Here is an 11280-nt window from a genome sequence, read left to right on the forward strand (position 1 = left end):
GTATGTTGGCTGTACTGTAACACGAGGACTGTATGCTGGCTGTACTGTAACTCGAGGACTGTTTGTGGCTGTACTGTAACTCGAGGACTGAATGTTGGCTGTAATGTAACTCAAGGACAGTATGTTGATTGTACTGTTACTCGAGGACTGTATGTTGGCTGTACTGTAACTCAAGCGGTGTTAACGGACGGTCTACATTAAAGCTGAGCAGGGGACAAGTTAAGGTGACAACATCTACTGTCAAACCGCATGGCGGTGGCAAGTATGCACGGAAGATGGGGGAACCTACACACAGAGTGTACAGGCCCATGAACGTCTGACGATGACAAATGGACTTTTCCCAACTTTATAAAGTATTTAGTGACGAATTAAGATATTCATCTGGAGAAACATTATCCATATTTCACCCCAGTGAAATGACACATTCTACCGAAAAAACGTTCTTTCTGCCTAAATGACACACTGGTTTTCATTAATAAAAATCATGACGACAATAACGAAAAAAATACGACAAATGATTATGTGTCTTTCCTTGTCAACGAACATGTTTGTCCCATCTCATGACCTGAGGTGAGGTGAGGTGAGGTGAGGTGAGGTGAGGTGAGGTGAGGTGAGCTGAAATGGGTTTTAACTTCGCGTCCAAGATTATTGCACGTACATAGTGACATGCATGCAAGTGTGTGTGTGTGGCTGCTCGTACTATTCAAGACGGGCGCGAGGCAGGGAAACAACACGTACCATCCATTGACGTCTTTAGGTATGACGCGGCCGGGGATCGAAACCAACACATTCCGCTCTTCGGGCGGACGTTCTACAACCAGACCAAGGGGGCGGTCCTCGTGTCATGTAAATGACGCACCGGTCATAAAACGACCAAACCTGCCATACCATACAAGACATATTTGTCATTTCACACGAGAAATCAAACATGAAAACGTTCACATATTCACTCATATCAACCTTGCCACGTCAGTCGATTAGAGAAACATTTTATTTCGCAATAAAGGACACATATTTTCTATATATTTCCCGAAAGATACATCAACAGATATGAACCCATCACACAGAACCGTTGTCCATCATACACAATAAACTAATCACAGAACCGTTGTCCATCATGCACAATAAACCCATCACAGAACCGTTGTCCATCATGCACAATAAACCCATCATACAGAACCGTTGTCCATCATGCACAATAAACCCATCATAAAGAACCGTTGTCTATCATGCACAATAAACCCATCATACAGAACCGTTGTCCATCATGCACAATAAACCCATCATAAAGAACCGTTGTCCATCATGCATAATAAACCATCACACAGAACCGTTGTCCATCATGCACAATAAACCCATCACATAGAACCGTTGTCCATCATGCACAATAAACCCATCACAGAACCGTTGTCCATCATGCACAATAAACCCATCACACAGAACCTTTGTCCATGATGCACAATAAAAACCCATCCCAGAACCGTTGTCCATCACGCACAATAAACCCATCATACAGAACCGTTGTCCATCATGCACAATAAACCATCAAACAGAACCGTTGTCCATCATGCACAATAAACGCATCACACAGAACCGTTGTCCATCATGCACAATAAACCCATCATAAAGAACCGTTTTCCATCACGCACAATAAACCCATCATACAGAACCGTTGTCCATCATGCACAAAAAACCCATCACACAGAACCGTTGTGCATCATGCACAATAAACCCATCACACAGAACCATTGTCCATCATACACAATAAACCAATCACAGAACCGTTGTCCATCATGCACAATAAACCAATCGAACAGAACCGTTGTCCATCATGCACAATAAACCCATCAAACAGAACCGTTGTCCATCATGCACAATAAACCAATCACAGAACCGTTGTCCATCATGCATAATAAACCCATCACACAGAACCGTTGTCCATCATGCACAATAAACCCATCACAAAGAACCGTTGTCCATCATGCACAGTAAACCCATTACACAGAACCATTGTCCATCATACACAATCAACCAATCACAGAACCGTTGTCCATCATGCATAATAAACCCATCACACCGAACCGTTATCCATCATGCACTAAAAAAACCATCATACAGAACCATTGTCCATCATACACAATAAACCCATCACAGAACCTTTGTCCATCACTCACAATAAACCCATCACAGAACCGTTGTCCATCATACACAATAAACCAATCACAGAACCATTGTCCATCATGCACAAAAAAAAACATCATTCAGAACCGTTGCCTATCACGCACAATAAACCCATCAGAGAACCGTTGTCCATCATACACAATAAACCCATCATACAGAACCATTGTCCATGATGCACAATAAAAACCCATCCCAGAAACCTTGTCCATCACGCACAATAAACCCATCATACAGAATCATTATCCATCATGCACAATAAACCATCAAACAGAACCATTGTCCATCATGCACAATAAACGCATCACACAGAACCGTTGTCCATCATGCACAATAAACCCATCATAAAGAACCGTTTTCCATCACGCACAATAAACCCATCACACAGAAGCATTGTCCATCATGCTCAATAAACCATCAAACAGAACCGTTGGCCATCATGCACAATAAACCCATCACACACAACCGTTGTCCATCATCCAAAATAAATCATCACACAGAACCGTTGTCCAGCATGCACAATAAACCCATCACACAGAACATATTTAGTTTAATTCAGTTTCGTTTTCCGTATTTCTGGGATTCGCGACTTATTCACCTTCGAGAAAATGGCGATCAGCATTGTTTTTCGCCTTGGTATGTTACATTGGAAAGTACAACAGATTGCATGGCAAGACCTTTCAAATTTTGAACTGGCACCGAAAATGTGGACACCAAACATTATGCTTTTGGACATTTATGCATTCATTCTTTGACCGAATACGATTGGATTCAGCACCTTTGAGTTAAACGTGTGAGATGTCTTTCAAGCTTGTCTAGACATTTTGATAACGTTTGCATATCGGGAGACGAACGTTGAATCGCAAATATTATTAAAACATCCAAAAACGATTCCATAAAACGTCTTGTATTATTTTACAACACACATAAACACGATTAGTTCGCATGGCTCCTGAAATTAATTGTTTAATGCGCAAGCACTTGCCATAATCACAGCACACACAATACTGATGTGGATAAAAAACGTGTTTCCAGTTCCATACAAAGTATGCATTCGTTAATTCGCCATTGATTTTGCCATCGTTAGTGTTAAACATATATGCCATAGCCAGTAAGCCCATCAAAGCATACGGTTGGAGAAATATGATATTTGACTTTAAAGCATGGATTAAGTCACTGCGGGAACACAATCCGACTTGTATTAAAGTCCTTACGACAAGCCTGATTCAATCAATATACTTAGCCTGCTATTCACGTTTGCTTGTACTCAAAGACAAAACTGACTGCGATGATAGTCATAATAGTATTGAAGAAGAACATCCATTATCAACGTAAGCATGTAAACTGTGTGACTTTACATAATTAAGATAGTTATCAATGATTTGCAGTGTGTATCCGACAAACGGCTGACCAGGGTATTTTGTTGCAGTTTAATAGTCATCCATAAATCAGAATAGGTTTTTCTGTTTGTATATTTGTAGTTTATCACCGCACTCAACAATAGTCCAGCTGTATGGCAGTGGTCTGTTAACATCGCGTTTGGACCAGACAAACAAGTGGTTGATATCATGAGCAACGATACACGCCGTTTGGGTAATATGTATCTGGAGACGCGCAAGCCAACCACGTCATCGAGCCTGCGATCCATTAAGTCGCCGTTTAGGACCAGCTAGGCACAAACTCGAACTCGAAATTTGGGTTGGGGATAATGGATGGAAATATTCATAGCGCGAAAGGGACACGGGTTGTTTGATACTCTGTCTTTGGCATTTGAATATTTTTCAAGTTGAATTTCAAAAACATTTAAAAAATGATATATTCAGAAAGTATAAGATCTCCATTCTTAAGTCGAAATAAACACTATTTATTCGGAGTTTCAATAAGACAATGATTGATGTTACTTTAAGAACGTCGTGTTGGTGTCTAGATGTATGGTATAGCCAGGGATAAATGGCAATAACAATTGACCTTCGCAAATACTTTGCAACACGGTATGGCGACATTCCTTAGTCAACCAAAGATGAAATCAAATCTAAATAGTAAATATGCAAGGTTTTGAGTGACTGATTTGATATGACACACACAATAGTGCGGGATACGTATTCCCTAAAGTGAGTAAGTCTTCTTGGTATGAGAACATGATGAATGTCGGGAGAATATCTGGAGAAGTTGGAACACTAGTTAAGGGGTTCATGAGAGGAACGGTTTTTTCGTTTTTTTTGTTTGTTTAACGCTGCACTCAGTAAGAAACCAGCTTTATGACGGCAGTCTGTAAATAATCCAGTCTTGACCAGACAATCCAATGATGATTGATCCAAGCAATTGGGATACGATGACATGCATCAACCAAGTCAGCGAGCCCGACCACCCGATCCCGTTCGTCGCTTCGCATTTTACGGCAAGCATGGATTGCTGAAGACCTATTCTACCCCGGATATTCATGGGTCGAACGTGTCATTGAACATCATGTGTATGGTTGACTGTGAATTGCTGACGGCCATTTTGCTCACCCAATACATGAGACTATCTGAAGTACAACACAATGTTATTGTTTCACCTTTTCAGAAGGTATCTATGGCTTGAAAATGAGGTCAATATCCTATTACACATTTCCCCAAGAATAAAAAGATGTTTAGAATATATGGTGAGGTGAGGTAAAAAGAGTTTTAACTTCAAATAGTGACTCTCTCTCTCTCTCTCTGTGTGTGTGTGTGTGTGTGTGTGTGTGTGAAAGTGTTTTGCGTCCAAGCAAACCACACTTTGCCAATCTAAACCCTTGAATTCGAGGTTTCTGAGGTTGATAACGCCATTGTTGGCTTAAATTGTTTTAGACATGGGTACATAAGAACATATGTTGACCCACTTCAGATGTGAATATGACAAGATTGCATCTTAAGAGAAAGGTTATCTAAAGCACCCAGCTCGCTATGCAGAAATGCAATTAGGTTTTCACTATGATGCCGAGAACTCTCAGAAAAGGGTAGTGTTTGAGGTTGTAGTGCTTGTGTTGTGTACTGTCATAGTCACGTGAACAAACGAAACTAGTGCATATACGTCTAAAATGGATTCCAAAACTGGGATTCAGATGAGCCGTGCGCAACTGGCACGCGTATCCATTCTTTTACCGTGAATGAGTGAGTGAGTGAGTGAGTATGGTTTTACGCCGCTTTTAGCAATATTCCAGCAATATCACGGCGGGGGACACCAGAAATGGGCTTCACACATTGTACCCATGTCGGGAATCGAACCCGGGTCTTCGGCGTGACGAGCGAACGCTTTAACCACTAGGCTACCCGACCGCCCCCTTTTACCGTGAAGGAATGCAGCCTAAGAACAAGCCTAGAAACACAACCAGGGCAAATGGTTCCGACCTATGGACGCCAAAGCGACCTGACTCTGCATAGCGAAGTACGGTGCCTTAGTGGTTCTACTGACCCTATTCATTCGTTCAACAAGCAGCCTTCAGTGCAGATTGAACCAGCTGGCAGTTTTGATTGGATGGTTTTGCGTAAGAGTTTAATGTTTTATTAAAGGTACATCCATCCAGTAATAACAACTGGCCATATTTTTTTTCTACATTTAGTCTTTTTAACACAATGACCTATGTTGCATTTGACCACAGATATTTTCAAGCAGGTGACATTTGATGCGGTTAAAGGGGGGGGGGGGGGGGGGGGGGGTTAGGTTTCTGTACTAGGAAAAGTTGCTGACTAACGTAGTCGTTTTTGTTTTTATTGCTGCTCTAAGGCCAAACTGTGCACACATGACAGGTAATAGCTGTCGAATGCTTAGTTATTTAAGAAAATATACCGTTACTCTAGAAGTCTAAGGGATAACAGAGGACGGTAGCCTAGTAGTTAAAGCGTTCGCTCGTCACACCGCAGACTCGGGTTCGATTCCCGACATGGTACAATGTATTACTGGAATATTGTAAAAAGCGGCGTAAAATCAAACTCACTCAGTAATAACATTTAGTTGTGTGTAACCTAGATGACTGGGCGACCCAACCCCTGGAAGAGAGAAACAGTTAACCAGAGAGAGACAGTGAGAGACACACTGAGATAATATGCGTCAGTTTAGATTTATTCCATCATAGTTACAACTGAATCAAACATAAACAGATTATCTTAAATATAACTTGCGTCAGTTGCTAGTGGTAATGCTATTACTTCAAATTAATCTATTTATTCAAATTTGCAAGTTATTTGATCACAAGTTGCCAGACATGTTTACAGTGATTGTTAATGTCAACACTTGGCTGAATGATCAGATGGACCGTATTCATACACAACAGGCCATCTGGAATTTTTGCGGGACAAAATAACTTGGGAAGTTCTGTTCGAGACTATAACACAATTTATGTCGAGATTTATTTTTTAAAATCTTTAAAACAAGGCTTTTTGTAGCATTTGCATTGAAAATACCAGGATAAAACGTGAACATCCAAAGAGCTACAATAAAGCGTTATTGCTTGATGCAGGATAAGTTAGACAGATGCCGTCAAGTCTGAAGAAAAGTACTTTTTTATGTCACTGTTGTCACGTTTGTACTTTGTGTAATATTATTTAGATGATGAGGCATCATTGAGGTATGAGGATGCATCTGATGACACACGACACTGATGTTGATGTGTTAATGCGGCAGTGCAAAGTAAACCCCAGCATGTTGAACATTGAGAAAACACGGGGAGGAACGGGTGAGAGACAGACAGAGAGTGAGAGAGAGAGCGAGAGAATTAGTTGCATTCGCCTCTTTGTGTCATTGTTGCAGACTGTGTGTGAGTGTGAGGAGCGAGAGTGAGTGAGAGAGAGAGAAAGAGACTGAGGAGAGAGAGTGAGAGAGAGAGTGAGCGAGAGAGAGATAGCGAGAGAGCGCGCGAGTTAGAATAAACTAATCGTACACATTTGGTTGACTTCGTCTCTTTGTAGCACTGTTGCAGACTGTGTGGGGATGAGAGAGTGTGTGTGTGAGAGAGAGAGAGAGAGAGAGAGAGAGAGAGAGAGAGAGAGAGGAGAGAGAGAGAGAGAGAGAGAGCAATCTAATCTTACACATTTAGTTGCATTCGCCTCTTTGTATCATTGTTGCAAACTGTGTGTGAGAGAGTGACTGAGAGAGTGAGAGACAGAGCGAGAGAGAGGGGAAACTAATCTTACACATTTAGTTGACTTCGCCTCTTTGTATCAGTGTTGCAGACTAAGATGTACACCTGCATTGTGTGTACATTACCTCCAAGTGCAGGTAACGTGTTTCTCTCCTCGCCGAGACTCGTGAATATTTTACGACTGTTTCAATTTTCGTCAGAGGAGGTAGGTGACATTATGTTATCAAGAACATATGCAACAATGGATGCAACATGTATGTGGAGGAAAACTAGGAACTCGTGCAGGCTCTACGATTACGTAGTAGCGCAGTTTCCGAGTTCTGGAAACATTGGAGATATATGATTGCGAAACAATTGAGAGAGGACACTAGCCTCGCGGTATGTTTCCACATCTGTGCTTGTAGACATCTGCGGTCTGAAACTCCCCCAAACAGTTGGATTTGGTCGAAATATGTCGGAATTGTTACCTTGTTTCGTTTTGTCGCTGTGTGTAGATCTGACTGCACTTCGTAACGTTAAGACACGACAGACAGATAAACGTGAAGTCTCAGCCGAGGGTTAGAGTAGCTTCCCTTTGATAAAGGGAAGTGAAACAACGTGTTGTTTTGTCTATATATGTCTGACTGTGGTTGTGACGTTTCAAGTACTAGGATTAGAGTAGCTTCCCTTTGATAAAGGGCAGTTACTCTATCGGACAGATCGATGGATTGCCGCGACAGGCGAGTAAAAACAATTTGTGTTGGCAATTGTTGTTTTGCATATATGTAGTTACCCCACTGTATCAGAAACTGATTTCAGTTGGAACTATATTGACGCTTGCCACTGTCCGACTGACACATCACTTACCACCTGACGTAATATATATTAATGCGTATATTCAAGGAAAACTTGCAATATTAAGGTCATGTTTGCGAGATATGGGAAGAGATTTCGAGCACAGAATTGAATTATGACATTACATGATGAAGAGGTTATCACGCTTGTGTATTTCGGGGATGGTAAATATCCTGTATTCGGAATAAACACTATGTACTTAGCTCACCAAGGTTCTCTAAATACAATACTTATTCCAAATACAGGAAATTCTCCATCCCAAAACACACAAACATGATAGCCTCTACGTACACACTCAAGTTGACATACCGTATTCGTCGTAATTAGCGCCCCGCTCTAATAAGCGCCCATGGCGATATTTGCTAATTTATTGGCTAGTGAACAATCTCAATTAGCACCCTTTCCAATTGATCAATGTACACAATACTTATTTATTCGTTTATAATATGCACTCGTGTGTTACATGTGTTACAATTAAATTCTCGAAAATATATCTATCGTGTAAAATACACACAGATTCTTTTTTATATCATTTCAGGTTGTCAGCATAAACCACAAAATTTACAATCTTTCAACTCTGTTTTTTTTCTCACCAAATTTATATTCTAATGACAGCCCACTATTTCTAATTTTGAGAGCGCCCTGGGCGCTTATTACGTCGAATACGGTAATCGTTAATATTGTTGATTCATTCCAAGCAGAACTTAGTGGAAATTAAAGGCGGTGTGAATAAAAATGAATTTATAAAGAAACTGGTGCATAACCTCTTCATCCTCCATACATTATGTTTCTACTTTAGTTACAGCTTCGTTTTTCGCCTTTAAAGCTCACCCATATTGCCATATTTTACGTTCTCCCAACCTACACAGAAGCCGTGACACTATAGATATAGCACACTTCCGATGGTGTTACTTCATATATTAAGCTCGTGTGTTTTAGAAAATGTTCAAAACAAACGAGATCATGTCATGAAATTGTAAACAATTTATCCACACGGCAACAGAACAAATAATGTGTCAGTTGTATTCTCACCCAAAGGTGAGGTGAGGTGAAATAGGGTTTAACGTCGCGTCCAAGATTATTGCACTTATTTAGCGATGTGCATGCACGTGTATGTGTGGCTGCTTGTACTAGTCCGGACTGATGCCGATTTATAGTGCTAGCACACTGAGATACCATGCCGCAGTTCAACATGAATATCCCACTCAGACACAGTATACTGACTCCGAGCCGACCAGTCCTTGTTTTAGCCCCTGAATGCCAAGCGTCAGACAGGGTAACAACAAGTACCATCTTTTAACGTCTTTTGGTATGACGCGGTCGGGGATCGAACCCCGGACCTTGCGCTCTCCGGGCTCTACCACTAGACCAGGGAGGCGGTCCTCACCCAAAGGCAGAATGTTATATTTGTATGTTATTTATATAATGTATGTTTTCATATTTTGTTGCGGATGAGGAACACACTAAGTCAGATGGATGGCCCATGATCCATCTGAATCTCAAGTACATCTTAGAATCACTGTGGGAATCCCACGGTGGGCATCCCAGTACCCAATGCGTGTCCACTGAGGGCTGATATAAAGTGATCCGGCTCATGTGTATCACTGTGTTCAGGAGATATAGATGGAATTCATGCTTTTGTCCTCCGTCAGATTCACAATGTGTCTCTTATAGAAGGATACATCTTAGTGCAGACGAAGGTAATGGGCACGCACTCCAGGGCTTCTCGTTTGTCTGCATCAGTTGTTAAAGCACTGCGCAAGGATTCAATGTCTATGTCACTCCACTTCTGTCGGGAATTCTACTAATTGTGTATGATCATTTGGGACGAAACATGTGGTGAGCTCCAGTCTCTCTCTCTTTCTTTCTCTCTCATGCTCTCGCTCCAGTCTCTCTCTCTTTCTTTCGCCTAGTGGTTAACGCGCTCGCTCGTCATGCCGAGGACCCGAGTTCGATTCCCCACATCGGTACAATGTGTGAAGCCTATTTCCGATGTCTCTCTCCGTGATATTGTTGGAATATATCTAAAAGAGGCATATAGCCATACTCACTCACTCACTTTCTTTCTCTCTTATGGTCTCTCACTCTCTACTCACATACACTTTACTGACTATCTCTCTCTCTCTCTCTCTCTTTGTCTCTCTCTCACACCTCACACTTTCTTTAAACTCCCTCTCTCTCTCTCTTCCGCAACCCCACCCCCCCCCCCCCCCCCACCCCCACACACACACACATACACGTTTTTTACGTTTGCCGATGTCAGATTGCAAATGACGAAAATTGAAACAGTCGTAAAATATTCGCGATGATTTTTAACTCAGCATTGAAGGATACACGTTGTGTGCAAACGCAGGTAATGGACACATACGTCAACAGATTCAGAGTATCTCTCTCTCAAAATCTCTTTTTCCTCTGTCGCCCTTTCTCTCTTTCTCTCACTCTCTCCTCAATCGCTCACAGCTTTTGTCCTCTCTTTCTCCTGTCTCTTTCTCACTCTCTCTCTCTCTCTCTTTATGTCGCACACTCACTCACCATACGTCTCCATATCTCATTAATACATTATATGTTTTATGAACTATCAGAAATGATAAATCTTCCTGTATATTATTTGATTTTGATAAACTGATCTGTAATGTATGTTTAACTAAAAGTTTGCATTATAAGTTATTTCTGTATTGTGATCAATCATGATGACACGTGTTGTTAATGGTGTTAATGTCAGACGTGAGCCCGGATCCTTCTGACGTCTTGTTGCCATGGTTATACCCGAACCGTAAAAAACAACTATTGATATGTATATAATTATGTATTTCAAGTGTAAGTTGTAACGTCACGTCCGACGACCTGTAGATACGCAAAACACCGAATAACGTATGCTCATGTGTTTTGTCATATATTCAACCTTAGGCTTGAAAAAACACAATGTATGTAGCCACTTATATTCATAACTTTATGGAACTGATTATTACATTTGGTCAGTTGTTCTTGAATGAAATAAGAATGTCTTCAAATAACTTGGCATTGGTTGTTTATTACTTCAGACAGTTTCTGTCTCACTGCTACGTCCTTCATCGTCATCCTCATCATCGATGTCAATCCATGTTCTTCAGTGCTGCTACACGTCCTTCAATGTCTCTCCCCCTCCATACCCCTCGATGTCCCCATTC

This window comes from Haliotis cracherodii, unplaced genomic scaffold (genome assembly GCF_022045235.1).
Source record: "Haliotis cracherodii isolate W230 unplaced genomic scaffold, xgHalCrac1.p SCAF_7, whole genome shotgun sequence".
NCBI lineage: Eukaryota > Metazoa > Mollusca > Gastropoda > Lepetellida > Haliotidae > Haliotis > Haliotis cracherodii.